The sequence below is a fragment of the Hyaena hyaena genome, unplaced genomic scaffold, assembly GCF_003009895.1.
Source record: "Hyaena hyaena isolate Hyena2069 unplaced genomic scaffold, ASM300989v1 scaffold_595, whole genome shotgun sequence".
Classification (NCBI taxonomy): domain Eukaryota; kingdom Metazoa; phylum Chordata; class Mammalia; order Carnivora; family Hyaenidae; genus Hyaena; species Hyaena hyaena.
In genome coordinates, this window is record NW_024081226.1 from 1,166,513 (window position 1) to 1,175,612 (window position 9,100).

Genomic DNA, 9,100 nt, shown 5'->3' on the forward strand with positions numbered 1-9,100 from the left:
CTTGCTCTCTGTCTCTCTTTCAAAAATAATAAACATTAAAAAAAATTGTTTTAAAGGCAGCCTGAACCCAGGAAATGAAGAGTGGCCAGAGACAAGGTAGATCTGTCAGTTCGCCTTGGCAATGAACACAAGCCTCAAGCTGACCTCCATATTTTTGTTGACAGGATTTTGTTCTTGCTTCGCCTCACCCTCCATCGCCACATCAACTGGGCGAACCACACCATCCTCCCTCCAGCAGCTACTGCCCGGCTCACTGTTGAGCAGTTGCCATTTGGGCCATACAAGGATTCCTCAAGACTTCGGGGCTTGGGACATCCGTCCTAATTCCACACTGCTCAGAGTGTAGTGCCGGTGTCCCGGGATTCATCAGTACATCAAGGGCATAAGAGTCCTGAGACACATGGCATGGAATATCTATTTTCCTGGAGGATTTGGACCAGAGAGCAATATTTCTATACAACAAATACAAATTATGTCAAAATTTTAAGGAGAAATGGTGGATGTTAAAGAAAATTCGAGCAAGCTGGGGTTGGGCAGAATGTGAGGTTAGGTCCCTAAGTGCTCCATTCCCCAACCACAAGGACACTTTCTGTCTGTTGGACACTCAGAATAATTTGTGGACAATGACTGAGAAGCATTGCCTAATGGATGCCCTCAGATGTGGCTTTAGATGTTTCTGGGGCGTCTGGGTGGCTCAGTTGGTTAAGCGTCCAACTTCACCTCAGATTATGATCTCACAGTTTGTGGGTTTGAGCCCCGCATGGGGCTCTGTGCTGACAGCCAGCTCAGAGCCTGGAGCCTGCTTCAGATTCTATGTCTCCCTCTCTCTCTGACCCTCCCCTGCTCACGCTGTCTCTCTCTCAGAAATAAATAAAACATTAAAAAAAAATTTTAGGTGTTTCACAGGAAAGTGGGGGTTCTTAGGAGAAAGCTGTGTGCCTGAAGTTAGAATCCCATTGTGCTAAGTAGCGCCAGAAGGTCCAACGTACCATTTTGTCATCTTTCTCTATTTTCAGTTGCTGACTTGGGTGGGTTTTTTTTTTGAGGGGGGTTGTTTAATTTTTTTATGTTTATTTACTTTGAGGAGAGAGAGAGAGAGAGAAAGAGAGAGAGAAAATCCAAGTAAGCTCCAGGCTCTGAGCTGTCAGCACAGAGCCTGATGTGGGGCTGGAGCTCACAAACTGTGAGATCATGACCTGAGCCTAAGTCAGGCGCTTAATCAATTGAGCCACCCAGGTGCACCCCCTCTCCCCACCAGTTGCTGATTTCTAACATATAGTAAGAGTGTAAAAAAAAAAATGTTAATTTTAAAGCAACTAGTAAGTATTTAACAGGTGAAAAATATCATGTATAGCCACAAATACAGTTGGTAGAAATAATTGAATGAAAATTCCCTTTGGCCCAGTTTCAGGCATTGGTATAATGATACATACCCATTTTTATAAAATAACACTTAACAAGTATTTGTGCAACAACGATTATTGAGGACTTACTATAGGCAAATTATTTGAGCTCATACAAGGAGGGTTTTTCTTTTAAGAAATCCACAGTCCAAATAAGTACCGCCCCATAGAAATATAATGTAAGCCATGTATATCATTTTAAATGTTCTGGTGGACATATTAAGAAAAGAAAAAAAGCAAATAGGTAACACTAATTTTAATAATTTAATATTAAATTAAATAATTTATTTATTCTACCCGGTACAATCCCAAATATCCTTATTCCAACATTTAATTAAAAAGCTTTTAATATATCTAAATACATATTTAAGATATTAATCTTAAAACAAAGATATTCTGCATTCTTGTTTCATTTGAAGACCGGAAGTTTGGTATTTTATACCTGTAAGTCCATCTCACATGTGACCGGTGTCAACTGTATCGGGTAGCACAGACCTGAATTATTTCTAAATGCTTATTAGGCACATAAATACAAAGCTCCAGGTGCTGTACTAGTTCCCGAATATACGATGGTGGATGAGATATTATCCCTGCCCTCAAAGAGCGCACATTCGACACATTCTGGCAAAGATGGCAAAGAATAAGTAAAAGGGTATTACCAATGGTGAGTTTTCTTATCAAAGAATCACAAGAGAGACCAAAGCAGAGACGAGGAGGTAGGGATGGGAAGGAAAGTGGGGAGAAGGGAGAAGCAAGGAGTTCTATTATACGCAGGATTGCTGGGAAAAGATGACCCTGTAAAGATGGCATTTTAAGCAGGGACCTTGTACCTGTTTCCTACTCTTGCTGTAAGAAATAACCAAAACTTAGGGGGGTTCAAACCACACACAGTTACTACCTTACGGTTCTGGAGCTCAGAAGTCTGAAATGAGTCAGTCTTACGTATGGGGCTAAAATAAGCTGATGGCACGGCTGCGTTCCTTCTGGAGGCCCTGGGGAAAATCCACCCCTTGACTCTGCCACATTCCAGTGGATACCAGCACTACTGGGCACGTGGCCCCTTCATCTTCCAAGGCAGCATCACATCAACTGCGCTTCTGTCCTCACATTTTCTTCCCTGACTCTCACCCTCTTGGCTCCCTCTTTCACTTACTACTCACTGATTACATCGGGGCCGCCCACATGACTCGGGTTAACTGTCCCACCACAGGAGCCTTTTAACTTAAGCACATCTGCACAGCGCCTTCTACCATGTGAGGTAACAAAGTCGCAGTTTCTGGGGATTAGGATGTGGCCATCTTTGGGAGGAGAAAGGATCAGAGTGGAATAGAGTGTTAAGTGGGAAGACCGTTAGAGGGGTACCAATCTGACTGAGACAGTGGCAGTAGGTATGGACAGAAGTAGCTTAGGCAATCGAGGTGCCAGTCCTGCGGTTATATATTTATCAAAACTTACTGAAATGTGCCCTTAAAACCATGCATTTGGGGGGGCCTGGGTGGCTTAGTCGGTTAAGCGTCCGACTTTCGCTTGGGTCATGATCTCGCGGTTCGTGGGTTCGAGCCCCGCGTCGGGCTCTGTGCTGACTGCCAGCTCAGAGCCTGGAGCCTGTTTCATTCTGTGACTCCCTCTCTCTCTGACCCTCCCCTGCTCACGCTGTCTCTCTCTCTCTCCTAGAAATAAATAAAAATTAAAAAAAAACACATGCATTTGATTGCATGTAAGTTATTCAATATTATGAAATTACGAAGTTGATTTTTCCTCTTTGCGAAAAGGGGAAGTGACTTCTGGCTTTGTGGGCTTCAAGACCTGCTTGTCCTTAGCGCCGGATTTCCCACGGCAGATTATACAAAACATGGTGATGGTGTTCATCTCACGACATCCACAGATTTGACCTATACCTCCTGTGAGTCATCCATTTGGTCTCAGGAGGAAGTCTATTAGACCCCTTTTCATTCATTCATTCATTCATTCATTCATTCATTTTAAAAAGAGCTATTGAACACATTCCATGTGTACCACACCGTGCAGGCAGGCAGGAGCCAATGGTAGGTAAAAGCAGACAAAATATGCTACTTAATGCCGTCTCCAATCCAGTGGGGATGATTAGCTTGATCAAATATTCATTCATATAGACGCAAAATTATGTTATTATGAGTGCTACAAATATGGTCCTATCAGAGAGGTTCAATGATGATAAATAGTAAAGTATGAGGGGGGTCATCAAAGGTTCCCCTGAAGAGTAATGCTGGTTTTAAATTCTGAAGGACAAGTAGAATCTAACTAGAGATGAAAGTGAAGAAAGAGGGGCTCCTGGGTGGGTCAGTCAGTTAGGCGCCTGACTCTTGATTGCAGCGCAGGTCATGATCTCATGGTTCATAGGATCAAGCCCTGCATCAACCTCTGCACTGATGGTGTGGTGCATGCTTGAGATGCTCTCTCTCTCTCTCTCTCTCTCTCTCTCTCTGCCCTGCACACACACACACTGCCTCTTCTCTCAAAGTAAATAAACATTAAAAAATATATTTTAGGGACACCTGGGTGGCTCAGTCGGTTAAGTGTCTGACTTCAGCTCAGGTCATGCATGATCTTACAGTTCATGAGCTCGAGCCCTATGTTGGGGACTCTGCGATGACAGCTCAGAGCCTGAAGCCTGCTTCAGATTCTGTGTCTCCCACCCTTTCTGCCCCTCCCCCACTCAGGCTCTGTCTCCGTCTCTCTCTTTCTCTCAAAAATGAATAAACATTAAAAAAATTTTAATATAGATTTTAAAGACATAAAGAAAGAAAAGCCTTATAGTCAAAGGAAATGGTATGTGCAAACATATCTGGAATAGGCCAGAAAAAAGCCTTTTTGGGCACCTGGATGACTCGGTTGGTTAAGCGTCCGACTTCAGATGAGGTCATGATCTCATGGTTCACCGGTTCAAGCCCCCACCTCGGGCTCTGTGCTGACAGCTCAGAGCATGGACCCTGCTTAGGATTCTGTGTCTCCCTCTTTCTATGCTCTGCCCTTGCTCTCTCTCTCTCTCTCTCTCTCAAATATAAATTTTAAAGAAATTAAAAATTTTTGTAATTTAAAAAAAAAGATAAAAGCTTATTCTATGAATTAAAAGAAAGCCACTAGAGCTGGAATACAGAAAATCATATTCAGAAATAACCAGGCCATTCCTTAGGCTGTCACCTTGACCAAAAATAAATATGATTCTGTCTATCCATGAAAACCCAAATTAATAATATTGGATACCATTAATTGAAGACTTCTATATACTAGTCACTATTTTAAATATTTTATACATATTAAATCATTGAATCTCCAAAACAATCCTATTAAGGAGATACTTCCATCAACCTCATTTTATATACAAGGTAACTGAGACACAGAGATCAGTAGCTTGCCCAAGCGGTAAAGCCAAAATTTAAACAAGCATCCTGAGCCTCGTGGTCCCTATTTCCTTATATCCACACTTCATGCACTGAAGGCAGCCTGTTTCCATCTGGATCCCCTGGGTCGGTAGTTTTGGGAGTCTCTCGAAGAGCCTTTCCAGGGGAAAGGTTGGTGAACAGGAACGATTGCTAACAATCACTGCAGGCAGGTACCCCTAATTCTTAATGCCCAGCGAGAGGTGAGAGTACCTTGTCACCACCTGTTGGAAGGAGGCAGTAAAGATGAATGGATTGGGCCAGATTACAGTCACCCTGGGATGGGACAGTGGGCACTCACAGTGAAACGATAGTCCAAGGAAGATCTCCAGTCTGCAAGCGAGCCTCTAGGAGAAATGTGGCTGCCGTAGTCATTACAGTGTGGAGAAAAAGAGGGACCCACAAGGCAAGAATGATGTCGTAGGAAAATTTCCCCACTTTGGCAGGCAAGAGACCCTGGTCCTCATTTCAGCTCTGCCGCTGACCTCAGACAAACACATCCCAGGCTTTGTTTCTCTCACCTATAAAAAGAGAGGTTTGGGGGGCGCCTGGGTGGCTCAGTTAAGCATCTGACTCTTGATTTCAGTTCAGGTTATGATCTCATAGTTGGTGAGTTGAAGCACGGCTTCGGGTTCTGCACTGACAGTGTGGAATCTGCTTGAGATTCTCTGTCTCTCCCAAAATAAACAAATAAACATAAAAAAAAAAAAAAAAAAAAAGGATGGGGCGCCTGGGTGGCTCAGTCAGTTAAGCATCTGACTTCGGCTCAGGTCATGATCTCATGGTTTGTGGGTTCAAGCCCCACATCAGGCTCTGTGCTGACAGCTCAGAGCCTGGAGCCTGCTTCAGGTTCTGTGTCTCCCTCTCTCTCTGACCCTCCCCTGCTCATACTGTCTCTCTCCCTCTCTCTCAGAAATATATTAAAAAAATTTTTTTTAATTTTAAATAAATAAATTTTTAAAAAGGAGAGGGCTGGATCAAGGGTCTCTTTAGGATCTCACAGGAAGATCTCTTTAGGAACTTTGGAAGTTCATGAGACACTAGAAAATCCAATGGGGCTCCTCTCTGATGTTTCTGAAAAAGGAGAATCATAGGCAAAAAGTAAAACCAACAGCAGATAACCCAGGCCCTGCATGCTATAGGAACCCTTGAAATAAATATTACATAAATAAGGAAATTCAAACCACTAAAAGAGAGGTTCTGTAACCCTTTTAAAATAAGATCATTTTTATCAAGATGACCTCAAATTGCACTGAAATATTATCATCAAAGAGATACAAACATCTACTCTTCCCAGTGTTCCGGAGAGCCTCAAACTTTGCGTTTGCGGAGACCCATATTTACTTCTTTCTCCCTCTCCCTGAACTTACTAATTGTACAAATAAGAGGCAGACTAAACATTTGTTTCAAGTGTGCAAATTTTTAAAATAATGAATAATATTATATGCTTCCTTTGTGTTCCATTGTAATAAAATCTGTTGTTTTATCGGTCTCATTAGAGCAGGTTCTGACCTAGGCTGGGAAAACCACTCAAATGTGCAAGCTCATCTGTGGCATGAGAGGACTCAGGGGGACAATTGCCATTGTCTCCTCCCCCGTGGAATATTCTGTGATTCTCCATGGAAATGATCATAATAGGTCAGCAGCATTGTTGTTTTATACAAATGGTAGGACCTCATTGGGAGGCTGGATGCCTGGAAATAGGATGTGCCTAAACAGCGCAGTATTCCAGAAAAATCTTCTCTGGCTTAATCATGTGTTTTTCTAAGGATGATATAATTTAAAGAACTTTTAGCTCTCACAGTCTATTTCCTTGTCAAAGGACAGAATCAAGAAAAATGTTATTAATGAGCTTTTCTGCTATTCACAGAGGGAAAAAAAAACCACAAATAACTGAAATCAGATTCATTTTATAGAAGTTACCTCCCAACCAGGTTTCCAACAGGTTATATTTCAGGCTTATGAAATGAAAGCACCAGAATTTTGATTATGTTTAGATTGGGATTATGTTTTTAATTTGGGACCATATGTGGCTCTTATTTTTAAAATATGTTCATCCAAAAATTAAGGGCTTTAAAAAAACTTATTGAATCCTGGATTCCAAGATTAGATTTGATATATTCCATATAGTTTACAATTGCCAAGGCTTCAGACCATTCTCCCAAAGGCTTCCTTCATTTTTCTCTACTATTTCCACAATAAAGTCAATGAGTAATTGAATCAATAAATTAAGTGAATAAATAAACCGGTCACCCAATTCATAAATTTTTTACAGAATGCAACAAGCAACCTTTTGGGCCAGCCAATTCTGTTGATTTTTCCTTAGTCTTGCAGCAAACCAAGCAATTATAATCTCTTGCTTTTGATTAATTAATTACTTGATTAATTAACTAATTAATTAAAAATAAAATGTCTAAGAATGTTTTAAGAAAGAAATGAAAAGCAGGTTAATACTTTTACTATCATGGCAAAATATTTATGAATGATAATATAATAATCACTCAGGAGGGAAATTTGGGTTGTTTCCTAATTTACTGAACTACTCCTTTCTTAGTTGCTACTAAGAAGTCTACGAGCTGAAGACGGCCTTGAGGTGACATTATGGCCCCACACATGCACTCAACTCATTTGATTCTAGAAAAGTGAAGGAAGAGATCTGGATTTCCATCCCTTCATTCCTGCAGGCAAATTCACCAGCTGTAGCTGAGAGCAGCCACCAGCCACCCATTTGGTTATGATTTCACTCCTTCACCATCAACCCAGACATTGACCTAGTTATACATATTTAGATCTGACCAATGCTCCAAAGACCCCAAAACTTCACAAGATATTCTTTCCTTCCAACAAGGACCAATTTATACCTCCTCTCTGCATTCTTTCATACTTTATGAAAGAAATGAAAGTGGCTGCATTGTTACACTGATTGGACATAATTAATATAATTTTCTTAGAGGCGAACTAAAATATAAAGTGCTATGAATTAAGAATGCATAATATTTCATTATTAAGAAATCCCATCTTCTAAGTGTTAATGTCTTTATATTATCATAAATAAAACATCAAGGAAGATGCTTGCACATAAATCTTTGACCACATCTCTAATTCTTCTTCAAGATAGAACTTCGAAAATAATTCTGTCAAATTCAGAAGAAATAAAAATGCTCTCACTTAATTTGAATTTTCTTTATTAATAGAGATTAGGTGTTTTGCATATGTTCATTGACCATATGGATTTCTCCTCCTGTGAAATATCTATTAATGTCCTTTGTTTATTTCTTGGTTAAGTCTTAAGTTTTTAGTATGTCATTCAAATGCATGTTTCTTTAATAATTAAAAATATGGTTTTGGGAAAGTAATTTACAAATGCATCATACATCATTTTTTATTTCTGTAAAGCTCTCTCTTGAAGTTATCCTTTTTAAATTAGCTCTAAAGAATTTCCCTTAAAATGCCATTTTTGAGAAACAAACAGTAGTTCTAAATACCAAAGGTAGTGTTAGACTGCCACCTAGTATTTCCATGTGGAGCTGCCCAAAACATTCACTGAAGGTTTTCTCATATTCATAATATGCTGAAGACAGTAAACATAAAATGTCACCTTATGTCCTGAATCCAGAAAGGCTAGAAACTAATGTCAATGAATGCGAAAACTAAGCCTCCCATCGACTCAGGCACTAGGCATTGCTATATATACCCTCTGTATTTAACATTTGTCTCTATTTACTTTAATTGCCATAAAAAGATCACCATTTTGAGAGTGAAAAAAGCTGGAGTTCTCAGTATAAGCTAACACATGTAATTTTCTTTCAGAACTCACTGAGCTTCTTTTGGACTAAACCTTTCTATAAACTATGGGCAATGACAGAGGAAAGCTTTCCTCTCCCTCACCCTTCTCTGGGGGGCATATTAGTGCATCCTGGGGAGAACTGTGGGCTTCTGAGATTGTAGTTGGTTGTGTAGGGTCAGATTTGGCATTAGTCATGATCTTTTCTTCCTGTTCCCCTCCCCCCAGAGCTGGAGGGCACTTCTCAGATAGAAATGCTTGACCACATGGCTTGGTGGGAGGGGGGGAGTAGAGTGTTAGGAGAATTAAAGATCTGTCTTCACAAACAGCCTGTCTGTAATGACAGTGACAATGGTCAAAGTCTTAACATCACACAGTGTACAGTGCCCACATTGGACATGCTCTACTTTTGACAGCTTTCTGATCTTGCTAAATTTCTCACCAGCCCCTTCCCATCGTCTATATGTGTACTGCTTCTTCCTTCCATCAGCTGT